The sequence below is a fragment of the Ptiloglossa arizonensis genome, chromosome 13 (genome assembly GCF_051014685.1).
Source record: "Ptiloglossa arizonensis isolate GNS036 chromosome 13, iyPtiAriz1_principal, whole genome shotgun sequence".
NCBI lineage: Eukaryota > Metazoa > Arthropoda > Insecta > Hymenoptera > Colletidae > Ptiloglossa > Ptiloglossa arizonensis.
This window is the reverse complement of record NC_135060.1, coordinates 10,989,096-11,009,578: the sequence shown is the minus strand read 5'-3', so window position 1 is coordinate 11,009,578 and position 20,483 is coordinate 10,989,096. Positions and strand designations below refer to the sequence as shown.

At 38.8% G+C, this 20,483-nt stretch overlaps 1 protein-coding gene across 4 annotated transcripts in view; it reads right to left on the bottom strand.

Annotated features, from left to right (window-relative positions):
* Positions 1-20,483, bottom strand: part of 5-ht7 (5-hydroxytryptamine receptor 7) — a 253,640-nt gene that overhangs the window by 104,181 nt on the left and 128,976 nt on the right. The gene's annotated exons all lie outside the window — the stretch shown is intronic.

The following is a 20,483-nucleotide window of genomic DNA, read 5'->3' as shown; positions in this document are numbered from 1 at the left end:
TCGTTTTTAATCCGATAATTTAAAATTGCAGAATAAATTTAGGCGCGTCGAAACAATCAACCGAATCATTCCGAAAGGCGAAATTTAATCATCGTATTGTTCGTTTGATTGCACTCGATACGTCAGGACGTTCGACGCGCAGAAAAATAGCAAAGTGTCAATTAAAACTGACAACGGCTGTCAACAATATTTACGACCGTACGTAAATAAATACGAACGACGAAACGATGAAATCAATAGTTCCAAAATGATGCAGAGAAGTGTCGAGAAATTATTGCGGTACGAGGATTTCGCTCGCCTATCGCGAAAGAAGAATGTCGACGACTCGGTGACTCTTTGTACAAATCGTTGCATCTTTTTACCAAACACAAATCGAAGACGTGGAATAACATTCTTTCGTGGAAGATTACCTGTCCAAAATGATCAGTTTTGTAGATTAATAGCATCTCTAATAGCTTCTCCGTAATACGATTTGGACGCATCACTTGCAACGTCAAATATACAAATACGAATTCGTTTGTTCGAATGAAATTTTACTTCACATTATCGATTCAATTTTGGATACAGAGTCACCTTTTTCAATTGTATTACCTTTTCTAGTATTCGAAAAATATATCGAGTATTTCGCGCGGAGTAACTAAACATTGTAACACAATGCATTGTAATGTTTATTACAATGTAACTAACGTAAAAGCTACAGGAACACTGATAGAACTCACAGCCAGGCCCAATGATTCTAAAGACGTAAAATTAGATTCTGCACGGTTCTAGGGTTCGCGTTTATCCTTTTACGCGCATGCGCGAAACGTTGCACAATTCTATGGCGTTTTCGGTGCATCGATGCATAGAAAAATCCAATCCCAGAACATTTCTCGATATATCGCCGTTCCGACGAATATCAAAATTCGTCATTCTCCACCACTGTTTTCGAATTTTATGAAAAATCCGGGATAACTGGTACGTTGCCACGGAGTCTGTCGTTTCTACCGCGTGGACGACAGTGCGAATACCATCGCGCAGAATCGGAATAGGTTCTACCTAGTGAATTCATTGAAAGCGAAAAGCAATTTCTCTGCGAGCATAAATGGAGCAACCGCAAGTAGGGACGATATCAAGTTTTCTAGGAACGCGAGATGATGTGGTAATATATTCATGAACTGTCACCGTATCAAATTGAAACCGTAATAAAGGAAACCGATATCGGTTTTCCACTGTCAAACATGATCAATTTCCTCGTCTATTTGGGGATCAAGGCGAACGTATTAACACGTTGATTGCCACGCGAAATTATGTGCATTTGCCAGCAAGTCATCCGCGATTTCAATTGCGAAGTGCGTCGCGCACGATGCGTCGGAAGCTGGCCGCTTTATTGGCTCTTTAAATGTTTAGCGAACGATTTCATCGAGTCGAGAAATCGGTTGAAAAAGCTGATTTTTATATCACTTGATTTTATATCACTTGATCTATCCATCAAATTTTAACCGTCGACTCTTTAACCGCCTTTTCGTGAAAATTGACTCCTTGCAAAGATCTAATTAAACGAAATTGGTACAGTCGATCCGATAGAATGTCATTTTCGCGAAGTGTGGTCAAGAGTTGAAAATATAACCGTTAAATTATTATTTCGCGAAAGAAATTACTTCGACCGAAAGCACGATACGAGAAATTCTATTTATTTTTTTTTTATTCTGGGAGCGTGCAACTTGGTTATCGAATTGACGAAGAGTCGCGACGACTCGAAGTACGATACGATTTACAAAATTTAACGGGTCGGGAACGGTTCGAAAGTGGACGGTAAATATCGCGGTGGGAATATTTCACGGGGATTGAAACATTGTTGAAAGAATTTCTATGCAATCGGGTGCGAGAGTACGCGATTCCTTGAAATATTCCCTGTCGGTTGGCTCCGTGAATCGAGTAGATCTCGTTCTCGTTTCGCCAAATTGCGTTCTTCTTCGCGTCTTAGAGACCCGCCTTGTTGTTGCTCGGCTGTTATATCGATTGTCTAGTCTCATATTCATTTCTACTCCTCGAAAATTCATGCTCTTCTTTCGGTTCTTCCATTGGTCTCGTCTCGTTGTTCTTTATACGGTCTGCATTTTGCATCGGGATAGATCGTTTGATCCGTGGATACGGTTTTATCGAGATAAAATGGAATTTGGGAATATTTTAACCATAGAATCTCGTATCGCTGTAGTTTCACTTTTCGTCGGTTGTTGGACAGATTATTTCGTTAATTACGTACAAAATTCTCCCCATACATTTTTCATTATCTTTAGTCTTCGTTGTGGATCGTTATTTAACGATCTACATTGCTGTTTAAATTTCTCGACATTTGAGAATATTCGAAAATAATTTCCTTGCTTTGTTCATCATTTACGATCACAGTAATGATATTAATAATTGTAAAAGAAAAGGTAAGTACTCTCATCGAATGCTATAATTTATCGAAAGATTACGATCTTTGACAACGATCTCGAATCAATTTTGCGCGTATTTTGCACAATTTTTTGAAACTACAGTTTCCTTGGTCGAGAGTTTCCCTTCCAAGTTTTCCGTTTCTTTTTTTCCCACGGCTTCAATTTTCCTCTTATACATTATTGCACACGCAATTCCCGAAACTCGTTAGACTTTCGTAATTGATTGTTACTTCGCGAGCCGTTTTAAGAGGCAACTATCTCTCAGGATGTAAGTTCGTAAGAGGGATGATGAATTCTTACCGCTTCTTTTTGATCGTTTACCGGCTTGTGTGATTCTTTATTGCGATATCCTCTTAGCTGGCAATTTTATGGCTTACGGCAAGATGATTGCCATCCGAGGGAAGATATCGAGCTACGTTCTTGCAATATACGGATAGGATTAATGATCGTTAGTTTTAATTTCTTTCCTTTCTAAATAGATGATACGTTTAGTATTTCTAAATGGTATTTATATAAAAGAGTGTACGAAAGTGCAATATGTATTGGATAACCATCATTGGATAAACCATGTTTATCAATATTAATACTAATATCGTGCCTAAAGCAAAGAATAACTTTGCACAAATTGTTCAATAGAATTGAAAAATAAATACAAAAATTGAATAAAAGTTACCAATAGTTATACGTTATACGTTATACGTTATACGTTATACGTTATACGTTATACGTTATACGTTATACGTTATACGTTATACGTTATACGTTATACGTTATACGTTATACGTTATACATTTTACGTTATACGTTATAAGTTCTACGTTATACGTTATACATTTTACGTTATACGTTATAAGTTCTACGTTATACGTTATACGTTACACATTTTACGTTATACGTTGTACGTTATACGTTATACGTTGTACGTTCTACGTTATACGTTGTACGTTATGCATTATACGTTATACGTTATACGTTATACGTTACACGTTATATGTTATACGTTATACGTTATAGGTTATGCGTTATGCGTTATAGGTTATGCGTTATAGGTTATGCGTTATGCGTAATACGTTATACGTTATACGTTATACATTTTACGTTATACGTTATAAGTTCTACGTTATACGTTATACGTTACACATTTTACGTTATACGTTGTACGTTATACGTTGTACGTTCTACGTTCTACGTTCTACGTTCTACGTTCTACGTTCTACGTTATACGTTATACGTTATACGTTATACGTTATACGTTATATCGTCGGTCAATTTTCAACGTAACGTTAGTTACGTATTCTAACCGAAAATTCCTTCATTTTTATTTCGTTCAGGTGAATCGGTGGCGCTAAACAGAGAGCAAAGAAATATGTAGCGAATCGCCAGAGGGAAAGCTTCCCCGAGTGAAGCTCTTCATCGATATCAGCTATCTATAATATTTGCGCTCTCGTATCCTTTCGTAAAGCAGCTTGAAGGCTCGATTCATTTAACTGAACTCGGTACGCAAAGAGAAAAGAACACGTCTGCCGTTTATTTGCGTTGGAGTTCCTCCGTATTTAATATTGCCGCTCACTCGAGCCTTAGAAGATACACCGAATGGTAATTTCGTCAAACGGAATCGGATTATTAGTTACAAACGTACGAATAATTCGCTGGTAACATTTCTGAAACGCGACACGATCGAAATCGTAACGGTCGCGACGTTACATCAATTTTTACGCAAAGTCGCGAAATTGTGTTTCTCTACGATAACAGTGTCGCGTTACCCGTGTATATTTTTCACAAATATTTACCCGTTACTTGTTTATTAAAACATTGAATATTTATTTCGTTCGTCGGCCGGTAGATACGGAGACAAATTCGAGTTGAAAAAACATTTCCGTTTGTGTAAAAAATAACCAAAAATTACACAAGGTTGTACGCGAGCACACTTTGAAGATCTTTCGTAATTACTCGCGATAAAGAAATGCCGATACGTTCGTTGGCCGAGGAAAGAATGTAATTGGTCGAGTTACGTGGCTCGTTCTCTGCGTAGAATATTTTAAGTTCGAACGATCGTTCACCGGATAAAAATGCTTTAACTCGTGCACCCGCGCCAGAGAGAATTTCTCGCATCACGTGATCCATGGGACAGACGACGACGACGACGACGACGACGACGACGACAACGTTATATTTTGTAACAATAATGCATCTCGGTCTGGGCGGGGGATTGTAACACGAATTGCGCGCGGTAACGGCGTTTCCTTTGCCGCATGATTCTACAAAGCCTTCGAGCCGTTTCCGGCGCAACTGCGAGCTCGTATCGCATGGGGGCACTTTTCCCTTTGTTCCCGTTTCGCCCTGTGCACTGTCGATATCGAGTATCTTCGGAGCGCAGTCCGTATCTCGCCGAGCACTCTATTACTTGTCCTCTTCCGCTTTTCAAATTCGAATACGTACTTTCAGAATTCGGTCCGCCGGCGTGTCACGTACCTCGAGAGATCCATTAACTTCCGTATTTCAACGCCGCGCGATAGAACCGGACCGTTATAACCTTTTTCACGGACAATAATACGCGGTGACGCGGTTTTTCGTCCAGGATTTTCTTCGTTTCTTCCATCGTGCGTGAAATTACGAGCACACGTGCGCGATTTCGCTGTGACATCGAACCGATATTTCATTCTCGAAGATCCCGAAGCAATCACAGTGCTCCGCGAGATACGCGTTTTGCGCGATCGAAAGGTTCTTGCGTAGTTGCGCGTAATTAATGGAACTTCTGTGGTGAATTGAACGGAAGACAATTGAACGGAGGTTGCGGAGTGTAATATTCTATCTTGTGTATCTTTATCGCAACGAAATATCGACAGGGTGAAACTTATTCGATATTTTGGATTCCGTGATTATGTGCTCGTACAAGATCAGGAGAATACGGAAAATTTAACCAAAATTGATATTCTATTGTCTTTCGACGCGAATTTTTTAAATTTATCAAAAATACATTCAGTTTGTTGTATGGTAGAAAATGTATACATCGATTTTTCTTAGTTAGCGAGAAAAGGCAGAAAAAGTGGTTAAAATTGTATAAATAAATAATACGGGCTCTGTACTATGTATTCGGGCAATTTAGCTCTACGCTAACTAACAGTTTCACTCATCTATAAATAATAGGAGTACTATTTTTTTTTATCGATTATATGCAGTCACGTCATACACCGAAGCAGGTTATTAAGGACGCAATTATATACAACTACGAAACTTCGTGGATATTTGAGGATTTTAGTGTATTTTAGAAATTTCAGTAGTTGGAACATTTCTTTGCTTTCAGATTATTTCTTTCGTTTGATCGAAGAGTTGTGAAATTGAAACATTGTTTAGCGATAAATGTTGATTTCAAAGTGTTTTTGGAATATCTATCGTTTTTCCACTATTATCCACTTTGACTTCAAATTATAGCAACACCGGTTTGGAATATTTTTTAATATTTAAAGAATAGTTTCTATAGGCAAGGAGTAGATTAAAAAAAAAATAAATTCCACTTTGTGCATCGCAGAGATTGGATATTTTATTTCGTAGGAAAAAAAATGATGAAAGAAATCGGAGAAGCCATTTCGGCCGAACTTTTCCATCCGATGCTCGGGGAATTTATAGTCGATTTTGCGCAAGTTGATCGATCAATAAAAAGAATTCGGCGGCAGATTCGTCGTAAGAAAGCTACGAAAGACATTCTCTCAGACAAAACAAACGGGATTGAGTTTTTGACTCTTCCAAACATTGCCGTTTGGTCAGTGGAACCATAAAAACCTATCGAATGCCTTTCCGAAACGTTTGGTCTTTTTTGTCAAGATAACGACAAAGGACGGCTCGGATCACTTTGTTATTCTGGTCGATTGATTGTTACTGGAATGGAATGTACAGCCAATTGTAACAAGCATCGGTTTACTGAGTTCAGAGAAATTTTAATAAACCGAATTCTTTCTCCTATCGAATGCTTGGGATGTTATAACAGATTGTTTTCTTTCATAATTTGAAACACGCAAAGAATAATTAATATATTTCCAATACAACGATATTTTGCAAAATTTTATTCGATTGATCTGCTATTTGAAAATTGAGATCCTGTGTAATAAAATAATAACGTAGAAACATTATATATTGCATTCTGAGTACTTTATCCGCTACTACGAACGAATGCATCGAAGAAAGGGAGAAAAGAAGCAATAAAATTTACTCGACGAAACAAACGAAAGAAACGATTCGTTGGAAGAGAGATTTTGCCTACAAAGATTTCACCAGTTGGCACCTTTGTGTTTCTATGGGGAACGATAACGATCTTGCGTTAAGTCAGGCACAAGAAGGTAGAGGTTACCGTAGGTTAGGTTACGGTAGCAGCATAAGGGCAGTTACGACTCTACCCTCCCTTCCAATTTCCACCTCGAGAGCTTTCTGGGTTCCCTCTTTCTTTCATACCTGCTGCTGCATGTATTCGCTCGTCGTTCATTCTGTTTCGAACCTTTCCGCTTGAATTGTTTTACCCCCGGTTTAGAATTCCACCCCCCAGACAAATTATATTTCGCGAACAATTTTCGCGTGGAAAGAAACTGCTCCTTGAAACATTAAATGTTGTCTTATCGACAGTAACACGCCGCAGGGAGTCCGTGTTCGTTTAATTTTTATTCGATTTGTAGTCCAAGTTTCGAAGTTAATTGTAAGCGATACAATCAACTCGAAACATTAATCGAAAGTATAGACGTTTACTTCAATTTCATAAGAGATGGTTGTAGAAATTTTATTCTCGAGCTGTGAAATATTTGCGTTGATTTTATTTAAATTTTGCGATTGTAATCGTCAATGGTCATAAAAATGTTTATCGATCGATTGTACTTTTACCTCAAAGTGATAATTGTAATAAAATTAAACGAACATACCTAGTCGTCTGTCATTTGTATACATTATCGTTTTGATTTTCTAATTATATTTCTGAACTTACGAAAGATTCTTTCAATTATTTTACACTCACGAACGATTTCTTTCACGAATTACAGATATTTAGTAATAGTATAATTTTAACTCTAACGCAACAGAGATATTTTGTCAACGGAGAATGCTCGTCTGTTATTACGATTTTATTTTACTATTTACCACATTTTCCGTGAAATTGTGTCTCGGGTCCTTTCCGAATTTCTATATTATTTCAAGAAGCAAACGACACACTCTGTTGGTTACGTTTGCTCAGTCGTTCGAATAATGGGACTCTTATTAAACATTGTGTTGTGTCTAGCGCGCGACAATGGCACCGTGTTATTTATTTCGTTTTCAATGTACGGTTGCGACTCCTTTGAGAGCTGCATATTTTGCTTCCTTTATCATTCCGAGTGCAGTAGTGGAGACAGAATTTCTCGGGTACACTACACTGTAAAGTTCGTTAAGCGAAAATGTCACCCCAGTCTTTGAGATGAAAAACTTCACTTCGAACATCCGTTAAAAATATACGCAACGCTTTTCTTTTCACACCTTTGAAAGTTGTTTAAATTATACGTACAGCGCGTACCGTAAAGTTTCAATAAAACACGCGTACGAGATCCCATTCATTGAACGTGGAAACTGCAACTTGGTGACTAATTTATTAATCACGTCCAATGATTACATTCGCTTTGACCAAATTTGCTACTCGTTAATTATGATTACATTAATTACTCGGGAATTACGAACATTAATCATTGGTTCGATCGCAATTTTCGCCCGATCGAGACGACTCGTTTAAGAATAATCCGTATTCGAATCACTCCGATTCACGTACGAGTTCTTCGAGGAACAAATACCAGTCCCGATCAAATCAACTGGCCGTTCAAGGTCACCGAGGAGTTACCCCCACCATGTAACGTTTACCTTTGGCTCATCGCTCGGTCGAGTTACTTTGCGCAAATATGCCCGTACACACGTTCTGTCTCTCGAACAAAGAAGCAAATGCATATAAAGTAAAAATATCAGTCGTACAGTGGGTTCAAACGATTTTATCCACGCTACCGCAAACTCGCGAAAACCACAGCAGCAGATGGAATCCCATCCCAAGCGTGTTCCAACTACTTTCGCGCATCTATCTTGCGCATCACCAACCGCATAGAAGTTGGGGCGCGCTTTGAAAGGGATCCCTTCGCCTGCTGCGCTTTCAATGCATCCGTGGTAGTATGGACAGAATCGAACTGAGTGTACTTGGCATGATTCATAGCCGGGGAGTGGCCTTGAGCAGTCAATTGATTTTGCACAGACTATAATTCAGTTCGAATCCATCAATCTATCGTCTGATATTATTACCAGCCAAGATCTTTCGTTACGATCGATGGAATCAACCTACTTTCACGGATTTCAAATTTGTATTTCTAGATTCTGCCCCAGGCTGATGCATAAATTCATCCACGTTGGAGTCTTTCGAGTAAACGATCACCGAGAATTCTTTAATAAAACTTTGCACGATGATAAATCTACGATACAAAATAAAAAGAAAAGAAATGGTCGCATCTTCGAAATTTCCATATTTTACGAAACACCTTCCTACGGTTCTTTACATATATCGTTTCTTTTATTATGTCGCGATGCCTTCTCGTTCGGTCGGTTCTCTTTCCTACTTACTGCCCACTTAAACAGAACTTTCCATCATCCGCTTCATCTTTTTCCGCGTCGTTTGTCACGATCCGTTCTCGAAACGGTGATCTCCCCTATCGTGCAATTATTCGAGGACGACGGTTGTCCTCGAGAGAGCACCCTCGCTTTGAGTGGGCGTTTCGTCACGGTTCTACGGTGTTCCTTTGAACCTTAATTGAATTTTTGAGTTATCAATCGGAGAAGCCGCCGCGAGAAGAAACGCTGCTCGCTCGCTTAACGCGCGTCGTCGATTTATCTCCCACCGAATGGATGTCTCGTAGCGGCGCGACGCTGGACAGAAGAATCGAGCCAGAATGAAATCCATCCAGGCCATTGTCGGGACGGTGAATCGAATAACGTCGAGCCGATGAAATGAAAAGCATAAAAGTAAAGGCTGCGGAGGGCTTTCATCCTGCGCGAATCAGTCCTGTTATCTAATTTCTGACATTCGATCGTACTGGACGCACGAAATCCTGATGCTTTCGGAGGAAATACGAGATCACACCGCTGGATAACGTAGGATAATCGTTCGATAAAAACGACCACGGGACGTGGAATTTGATATTTCTGCGATACAGATTTCGCGAATGGTAAGGGACACCGAAAATTCGGACGTGACAATTGTCAATGTTCTGCCTCGAATATAATTTTTCGGTTCGTGAAAGCTGAACGATCAGTCTTCTTCGAGGTATTTCCGATGATACGGTTCCAACATCACTTCTGAAAATGTCGCTAGAAGTCTTTCGGTAAGATGCTGTTGAGCTCCTCTGTCACGTTTGCTTTAATCAAATATCTTTTTTCCGTTAGTTTCGATCCTGTTCCGTGACATAGAAATGAGTCACAACGGGATAAGATCTGGAGATTCCAGATGGTGGGAGAACAACGGTTAGAATTTTTGTTCGAGATAAAATTGTTATCGCGTGAAAGAGAAACACCAGGTAGTTTCCTTTAAGGTAGTTCTGGATAATGTAGTACACTTGTCCGAAAGTTTCTGTCACTTCGCGTCACTGGAAGTATTCCGATAAGAAGCTGTTAAGCTCCTCTGTCACGTTTGCTTTAATTGCGTTAACGTCGTCGTATCTTCCTGCCCTTTAGCTTCATTTTAATTTCGGGGAATAGAAAAGGTCGCAGAAGGTAAGACCTGGGCAACGGGTAAGATTTGATACAATAGAAATTCTGTTTTCAGCGAGAAATTTCTAAATTGGAAGAGCGTTGTGCCAAGATCTTTGGTTACAATTGCTTGGCACGAGCCGAGGAGATGTTTACCTCATCGTGAATCTCTTGAATGGTTATACAGTGATCGGCAATGATTTTTATACGAATCTTGGCAACTGCTCTTCGTTCCAAGCGGCTGAAGGCCAATTTCAGTGTGCATAAACTTCGAAGGTTTCTTGATCCGCTTTGAATCTTTTAATTCGATAGATAAACCAATGTCTGACTCGGGAGATCATCGCGGAAAATGTTTCTTAATGTCTATTACGTTTCTGGATCGTTTCTTCAATTTTTAATACAAAACTTAACAAGTTGATGCACACCTAATGTAAACTCTTTGTTTCTCACTCGATTCATTATAGGTGGAACTGATAAGAGTTAACTCCCTTAACACGTTCGAACTTGATCGTTGTCCTTATCGATAAATATGCAGAGTCTGGTGTTTCAAATATTGACGAATGTGCAAAGGTTAGTGTTTCAAACAATGACGAACCTATTGATTCACCACCACTGATAAGAATTTCGCGAAGAATTACGTCGAAGATAACTTTGGGAAAAAAGTAAACGTCATCGTACTTTTCATCAAACTTCGTTCCTGTCTCTGATGAGAGTTTCAAGAATGTTTGCAGTAGAGATCTTTTAGAACAATCCATCCGCAAGGTTGTAATTTGTAAAAGTTTACGAATCCACTGTTGCAGCGCATCATTGAATTTCCATTCGAAATTTTCCCGTTTAAACGACAATTGTCGTAAACAGAGCTCGAAGCAGCCTTAAAGAAAGGATCAAGAGGGGATAGTCCATTGCACGCCTATAAACTGGACGTAATGGTCACTTCGTGTTGGTACTCTGAACACAAGTGCCCTGAACTTTGATCACCGAACTTTACTCAACCGCTTGAACTTCTCTGGAAATCTGAATTGTTCATCAGTTTCATGAATCTTGACGAAGAGTTCGAAACGCGTCTTGAGATAGCGTTAATGTCTACGTAGATCACTGTGTTAATTGTATACCAGGTAAAATATTGTTTTGGGAATACAATGTCCTACTTTGAAAATAGCAATTGAAAAATAACAGTGGAAATGTTTAACAAGTGGAGGACCTATTCCGAGCGCGATGAACTTTAGTGTCTTTCTCGAGAAAGGAAGAAACTGTTGGCTTATTAGAAAATTAAGAATATATATATATATCTATTCTGAATCCCTGAATTTGATTCTAATCGCCACATGTAAAGTATACAAATACTCACTCCTTCGTTTTACCATCTTAATTTTTAGTAGAAAATTAAGAATACGTACATCTATTCTAAAACCCTGAATTTTATTGTAATCGCCATACGTAGAGTATTCAAATACTCACTCCTTTGTTTTACAATTCTTAATCTTTATTAGAAAATTAAGGATACGTACATCTATTCCAAAACCCTGAATTTTATTGTAATCGCCCCACGTAGAGTATTCAAATACTCACTCTTTCGTTTTACCATCTTAATCTTTAGTATAGAAAATTAAGAATACGTACATCTATTCCAAAACCCTAAATTTTATTGTAATCGCCACATGTAGAGTATTCAAATACTCACTCCATTGTTTTACAATTCTTAATCTTTATTAGAAAATTAAGAATACGTACATCTATTCTAAATCCCTGAATTTGATTCTAATCGCCACACGTAGAGTATTCAAATACTCACTCCTTTGTTTTACGATTCTTAATTTTTATTAGAAAATTAAGAATACGTACATCTATTCTAAATCCCTGAATTTGATTCTAATCGTCACACGTAGAGTATTCAAATACTCACTCCTTCGTTTTACAATTCTTAATCTTTAGTAAAAAATTAAGAATACGTACATCTATTCCAAAACCCTGAATTTCATTGTAATCACCACACGTAGACAAATATTCACTCCTTCGTTTTACGAAACTCACACGTCCGTTACAGATTTGTTCGTCCCTATTATTTTTCTGTTTCTGTATAGAACGAGTGCTCCGGTCTTCGGGAAGCGCAAACTCACAGAGTCGCTGTTTATCTCGTACGGAGAAAACATAGGAAACGGTGAGATCTCCCAGCGATGGCGCTCGTTGCACTTTTCGTGGCAATTTTGCGAAAATATCTCATACACGGGCGAACGTGCAATAATCGCGTTTGTAAGACGACAACGGTCCGATCGAAAATTTCGAGACAACCTGTTTGACAAGTAGGTCGGGATATCGGTGTTCTCGCGAAGCGCAATAAAACTTTGTCCTTTACCGTTGAAGTTTTATTCTTTTTTTCGCCAACGATCGTGAAGTTCGAGACTGTTTCTGAGAATTTTCTCGCCCGGCTCGCGGAAGCGAGGATTTCGATAAACCGTGAAGGGAAGTCGGATTCTAATTGCTTCGGAATTAGTTTGCCGAGCTGTGGGTGCGGTCGAGAAGAACACTCTTCGATGATGCATTTCCAATTGCGCGACACCGGATATTTTCAGAAACCTTTCGCGACGTATCGTCCGGATTTCGAAAGCGCGAAACGCGTCCCGAAAACGAGCCAACCGTTTAAACTCTTACGCGCGATGTGTGTTTTTTTGTCTTTTATTCGGCGCGCACGGAACGCAATTCAACTTTCTATCGAGAATTCAATTATCGCGAATGGAATTGGAAACGGGATACGTTCGCAGCAATGCTTTAACTGTCGTTTAATAAAAGTTTTTTTCTTAATGAAAAAAAAAAAAGCAATCAAAGTTCCCGCGACTACTCTTCCGCATACTTCTTGAACGATGGAATTTTTTCGAATCCGGTTACATCGACGTGGAATCATTTCTTTGGAATTGTAAATTTTCCAACGACTCGAAGACAAATAATAAGACAAATAATAAAACAAATGTTGAAGTTTTCGAATCGTTCTTTGGGTTTTTGCAGTCTCGAGATCGAATCTAACGCTCGATATTGCGAACGTATGTTACGATACTTTATTATTATTATTAGTTTGTTCACGAGTTGACGCCTTTTATATATTTCAAATACGGTGCATAAATTCGAAATACGTAAACAGAGTGCAGATACACGACTGCAGCAAGAAAACAAAAAAGAAAATTATTCGTTCGATGTAACCGTTAGTATATACTCGTTCATTCTGTTTTCTTTCGACGAACGCGAGTAGAAAAACGAAAAGGTACGCGGATCATGAACTTTTGAATATCCGAAATCTGTTCTTGCCCTTTTTCACGCGACACAAGCGCAATCCATTTATCACGCCCGTTTCTTGGACTCCAGTGACTTGTTCCTCGAGTATTCGTCGAGCAAAAACGTCTCCGAATCCACCGTGACCGAATTTGAATTTTACACTCGTCTCCGGAGCGCCGTGTTCCTTGAAAATGATAAACAAGACGCGTTCGATACAACGTACTTTGTAAATCTTCGAGCCGAAACGTTGCGCGGGAAAATTTGCTCTCGCGTCGCGTTTGCTTTTTGTCCTGCTCCTTTCAAGGAAATTATAACGAGATCTCCGTCTGAAATTGAGGTCAATCTTATCGGGCGAGTAGAAAAGACTTGGAGAACGACACTCTGAATGGAAAAAAGAAAAAAAAAAAAAGAACGAAGAAGATTGAAGCTCGCGAATCCTCGTCCCGATAAACATTTTGCCCGACTGCGCGATAAAGTTCGGAGAGAGACTGACGAGACGGTGTTTATGGTAATACGTCGGCTTCGAATTTGTCCTTTCACTCTATTCGCGTTTTATTTCAATATATTTTTCAAAAGAACGATCGATCAACGAGAAAAATATCAATTCTTTCCGAAATCGTTCTATATTTCCAGGGTAATTATTCCATAAGAACGTTGACTGCAATTACTTACACATGTTCGATAACGCGCTGCTACAATGAAAATATCATACGTTCTGTGAAGATATCCAACGAATTCGAAATAGAAGATCACGAGTCTATGCGGAGCGTTTTCAAATGTCCTGCGAAATAATTCCTACCAGAATTGCAAAACAGGCGCAAAAAATTTCTACGGTACTTTGTACGTAAAATCTGATAGTATTTAACAGGAATTTTTTTTTCCTGGTTTTTCGAGATCATCTCGTTTCATCTCGGTGAATGGGACGCTGGTGTTTTTGTTTCGGAGCACAATAAGGGAGATAAATTCAACCGATTATTTTTTTCGATGTATTTAAACACACTTTCGCGTAGATTCGATGCAACGTATTTGCAATTCATACGGGTGATTTGTAATTTGGTTAAGTTCGCGATAAAATTCCATTTAACTTCGGCAATGGAATTCTCCCCAATTCTTAGCAGTATTTGAAAGATACGATACTGCGTGTGTCGTTACGAAATAGTGTCACGTACGAAAGGTGCTAATCCCCCGAAAATTATGGAATTAGAACAATTTCCACAGTCATCGTGCAGCTTAATTCTACGAAACGGTGAAGTTTACGTTTCCTCCAAATTACAACTGAATTTCATTACCGCGGGTCCTTTGAAAAAGGTACGCGTTTCTGCGCAAACAGTTAAATAGGTGGAAAGAAAATAACTGTTTGTGTTTACTCTTTTAAAATGACATAATCTCTCTGGTGGGAAATTGTAAATTTTGCCTCTGTGAAATTATCGTTATCGAAAATTACAATGTTTATCATTGTACCGTTATGATATTATTTTCATCAATTTTGCCTCTGTTATTTGGTTACCTGAACAAATTGTCTATAAACGGTTAATCGAGAGAATGCAACATAGATTCTTGAGATTTGCGTCTTATAAATTAGGGTCACCTATGGATTTTGCTAATCGTGACTATAGCCATGTTACGAGCATGCTGAATTTGAAATCAAATCTCGTACAACTATTGTCGATTTAACTTCTTTGTTCAAAATCATAAATTATCAGATTGACTGGGGGCAACTTTTAACTAATATAAATTTTGTCTATTCAGTTTACTCGCACTTTCATCCCACGAAGAGCTATACTTTTCTTTTTATTAATTCGGTTAATAAATACTTTATGTGTCTCGACTTTTTCAATGTATCTTTCGCTAAACTTCGTCGTCAGTTAAACAATCTTTGTAATCCTTTTTTTGCAATTTACGCACTATGTTTATTTTTCTTTGTAAATCAATGGGTTTACTGCCAATGTAAATAAATAAATTTTAATTGTAAGACCATGGATACATGGAAAATCATTTTTTTCGACAAATCTTTTCAAACTCGCGAAATATTGGGTTGTTCGGAAAGTCATTTCGTTTTTTTCTTTTTGGTCAAAATGAAACACGATTTTTTTAAAGCGTATAAACATTTGATTAAATTATATATTCTCCATTTTGGAAAACGAAATGACTTTCCGAACAACCTAATATTTTTGCGATCCAAAGCAATATTAGACTTCGTTGTATGGAAACAGCGTCTCAAAAGAAAGAAGCTCAACTATTGTCGGTGATTATAAACATTTACTTAAATTATATATTCTCCATTTTGGAAAACAAAATAACTTTCCGAACAACCTAATATTTTTGCGGATCCAAAGCAATATTGGATTTCGTTTTATAGAAACAACATCTCCAAAGGAAGAATCTCAACTATTGTCGGTGTTTCGAGATGAAGGATCGTTTCGTGACCATAGAAATTAGACGAACTACAACGAAAGATCAATCGACGCTACTGGAGAGTCGGGCTACGTAACCAACGGATCGTGATATTGGTTCTCTGGTGGATTTGAATAGTCGTGAGAATGGCACATCAAACTTGGAAACTTCAGCGCCATTGTTCCAGTAAATAGAATGTCGCGCGACAGATACATACGTACATCGAATTTTCACGACGCGGGGGAAGGAAACGTTTCGATCGGAAACAGTGAAATCCTTTCGAGTTTCCTTCTATTAGAACCCGAACAATTGTTTAGCGAGCGAACGTATACATAATGCATAGACAGAGACCGAGCCAAACGAATGGAACGGTTAATACATCGTTTACGGTCGATCATGTGGAAAATTGCAAAAGTAGATGCTCAACAGTACAAATTGCTCGTCGTGTCGTACATACTGATCTCTTTTTTTAGCTCCAATTGTAAGTAGATGCACGTTTCCACGAATCCGGTGTCGAACCAACGGAACAAATTTGGGAAACTGTAACTCCCACGTTTACCATTTAATTGTCGTTAAATGTTTCGTGGAAATGGAGTAATTCCTCGCTTAAAGATAGATGTTGCGTTAGGGATACGAGATGAAGTGTCTCGACTCAGGAATCTACAATAAATGAATATACGAAATTTTTGTTTCGATCGATCGAAAATATTCCCTTCGATCTCACGAACAATGATAAAACTAACTGATTTTCGATCTTAGAAAGAACCACTTCTGACAAAATTTTAACTATAAATTAAACGACAATCAGAGCCTACTGGAATTACGTTCACCTGAGATTATCGAAGAAAGATTTCGTAACAAGTAACTCGTTCGAGATTCGGTGTTGAAATTAGGAACGGAAAGTGTGTTTACAAATTGCAGTAACGATATCGAACGTGTACATCGAGTCTTTCTTTTCTTTTATAACCGAATCTTGAACTCGTATTTACACCGGTGTGGTTAATCGACCATGAGTAAATTACACGTGAATTATTTTTCCTTCGTTTATTCAACGTATATCAGTCATCCTCTTCGTTCGTGTCAATCTTCCGTCAATCGTGTTTTCGTTATCCGTTTTTTCCTAAATGTCTGCGCGCGCGCGGGAACTACTGAAAGCAACGCGTTGTTCCGGTGTTCATTGTTCTCTCTGATCTTCGTCTCTTTTCACGTCGATCTTTTGGCACGCGAATGACAATCCCGACTTTCACCAGCCACGGTCTTTCACGAGCTTTTCCCCGCTCGCTGTTAAACCGACGCGACGAACGATCCACCGACAACACTTTAATTGCCTCTAAGAGTTCGGTTTAACGGAAACGAATATCGTTTTGATTAGTCCGGCCGTAAATAAAAGGGATTCTCCATTGAGAGGCAGGATTTATCGGGAACGGTGGTTTTCGACACCGAGTAGAAAGGAGGAGGTTATCATACCTCGGTGAACGATTTTGTAATTTACGAGGTGTCGTTGGAAAATGTGTCCTTAGAAATTATTGTCACCGTTTCAACGTGATCAGTGTTGCGTTTTAATTGAAATTCATCGAGTGGTTTACCTTCTGAGCCATTGTCGCACACTTCGTTGAAAATCAGTCCCTTTTCGCTTTTTGTTACGTAATTATATATTAAACGAACCGTTATTCTCGCTCGATTAGAAGAATTACGATCAATTGTAGATTATTATAATTCTGGAAACATTCGACATATAAATTTCAATTATCTATTAGTACGTATTTTATTAAAACAACTAGAATACAACGTTTGAAGCTTCGTCTTTAGTAATTAATTTTGAAAATTCATCGATTACGCGTGCGACTATACGCGACTTTAATAACGCGTCTGACCATTCCGTGATATTTCTACTTACGCTAGTGGTTATAAATATTGATATTTTCCGCGAACGGTGGCAAGCTGTTGTCAGTTTGAACGTTTCTGATTAATTAGCAGGTATTAAAAATGTGTTCAACATCCCGCTGTGAATATTTACGTACACAGACGCAAGTAGAAATGATAAGTAATGGTCAGACGCGCCAGCGAAGTCGTACTCAATTACACGCACACCCGACGATTTATTTTTCCATAGTTGAAACTTGTACGTTACATATGTATATACATATGTTACATTGTATATTACATATGTAAGAACATAGCTATTACGAATGTCGAGTTTGTCCGAACATTTCGAATGTTTCCAGAATTACAATTAAAATCATCACAATACTTTTCTTCGCCTTTTCTTCGGATCGAAATGGTAGTTTAGTTAAAATATAATTATGTATCAAGTTCAACGAAGCAGCCATTCTCGATGAAGTTGAGTACTTGATAATGGCTCGAAAGGTCTGTCCGGGGAACTTGAATTTCAAGATGAATTTCGTTACCGAGAAAATTAAAAATCTGATGCTACGAATAAAACTGTTCCAGAAGAATCGCAACCGTTTTATCATAAAAAACCTTTTTCACGATATGGACTTCCTCCCATCTCCTAAATAACCCGTTTCATCGTCGAACTTTTCTCTCTTCTCTCCGAGTCTTTCCAGAATCTTCTCGAATGCTTTGGTTAAACTTAAAACGATCGAACTTCGACCATTCGGATTAATTAAATTGTACTACGTGCTCGGTCGAATTTCCATGATAAGATGTAACGACACGTCGATATAGCTGAAAGAAATTTCATTTCCTCTTTTTTTCCACGCGTGCCTTCGATTAGCTTCGATTTTCAATGCTTCTACGATTTCGTATTCAAATAGGTCATTGCTTTCTCAATCCTTATAATCGTTAACTTTCCATTCGTAGAATGCACACGAAGCGTACGTAACGGTTAAAGTTTTCAATTACCTAATTTATTGCGGGAACTTGAGTAACATTAATTAATGCAATATATTATATTCTTGTGACTACAAATATTCACGTATCGAAATAAATAAGTAACATGTATTAATAAATTCAATCGTTTTATAAAAGGTTGCAAATAATTTCTAATCAATTTCGAACGATCTAACAATAATTAAAGAAGTCCTACTAGCTAGTATACTGTTGCAATTTTTGAACTGAATAAGAAATTTGAAATAATACTGGAAGAGAGGAAAAATTGTTTCGGAGAACGTGTTACATGTTTATTAAAATTCCGCACGGAATAAGGTAAAGAATGTTCGAACACGTATTGGGAGAACGTTCGTTTCAAACTCTAGAGCTACTCCGAAGCTCTAGCGCATTCACCTGATTCGGTTTCGAATGATTATTATCTGCATCCCAATCTTACGAAGCAGTTGCACCGGCGGGAGAACTCAAACGGAAATCCTTAAACGATATCAGATGCTGAATTTTCCAGGATAAGAAAGAAACTTCTCTCGTACGTGGATTGAAAGAATAAACGAACAGAATGCCTTTGCTAGCGAATCGAAATTTTCTCGAAAGAGATATTTCCAAGCGTATCGAAAGTTTTCGAACGATCAACGCGTTTCTTTTTCCTTTGAACATATCGAAACAATCGACGCTCGCTCTTTTTTAATCACCGAGCAATAAATAATTTCGTGGAAACTTTTAACCCAAGAATATTCATTTCACTCTTTGTAAAAATGATCAGAAACGTATAAACAAGACAGTAAGAGCAAGTGGTGATACACACTATCTAAAAGACACCATTGCCAATTCTCACAACTGTTTCATTCCACACACACATGTTCGTCTTTTCAAAATCGTCGATTACTTATTTTTCACAGAGAGCTATCGAATAAGTTCAACATATTTTCCATTTTGGAGTCTCCGTCGACACGTATAATTAGAAACATGACAGCTAGTACTTATATCGAGGTAGAGATGCAACTGCGCTCGCCTTTTAAAAGATACGAGTTTTCTCCCATACGACGAGTTCCCGTATTTCGAAATCCAGGCGCTTAAGTATTCTCGTCGGTGATGCAAGATTAAGGGGGAACGTCGGCACGCGGATTATTGTAGTTGGCGCGCGGCGCGAACGTAGATTAAAAACGAGTAGATTTTCGACGGAGGAGACGAATGGCGGACGACGTAAGGAGACGTAAGGAGACGCGGCGACACGTGCACACCGTGTTGCGTGCACTCGCGTCAAAGTGCACGATACTCGCCGAAGCGCGAAAGAAAAATCGGGACAAAAGAGAGACAGGAGAGATGCAGTGGCCAGCGAAGCACAAAATGGAACACACGCAGGCGGAGGAGCCTCGCGAAGTGAAAACCCGAGGCCGTCTCTCAGCGGATGTTGGGTAATGAAAATGTCGCTTGGAGGTTTTCTGTAGCACGGTTGACCCGTCAACGATCGTCGACCAGGAGTGTGCTATCGGATTTGTAGTATCGGATTTTCCGAGCCCACTTGGGCCTGTTTCGACCACGGGCCTAAACAAGACGGCACGTGCGGACAGACCCGGGTCGAGGTAAAACAATTGGTGCCAATCTGTCCGCCAGCTTTTACGATAGGCCCGAGGATCCCTTTACAGGGGGTCCTGCACGACGACCAGGTGTAAGGATGCATGGGTATGAAAGAGAGTACACGTGACTCGGAGAAAGTGAGGTATGCTTGGAAAAAAGAAACGATCAGGATGGCCGAACGTGACCGAATGTCTGAAGTGAGAGAGACTGAGGATTAGAATGAAAGAGAATGAATGTGAGAGGCTATAT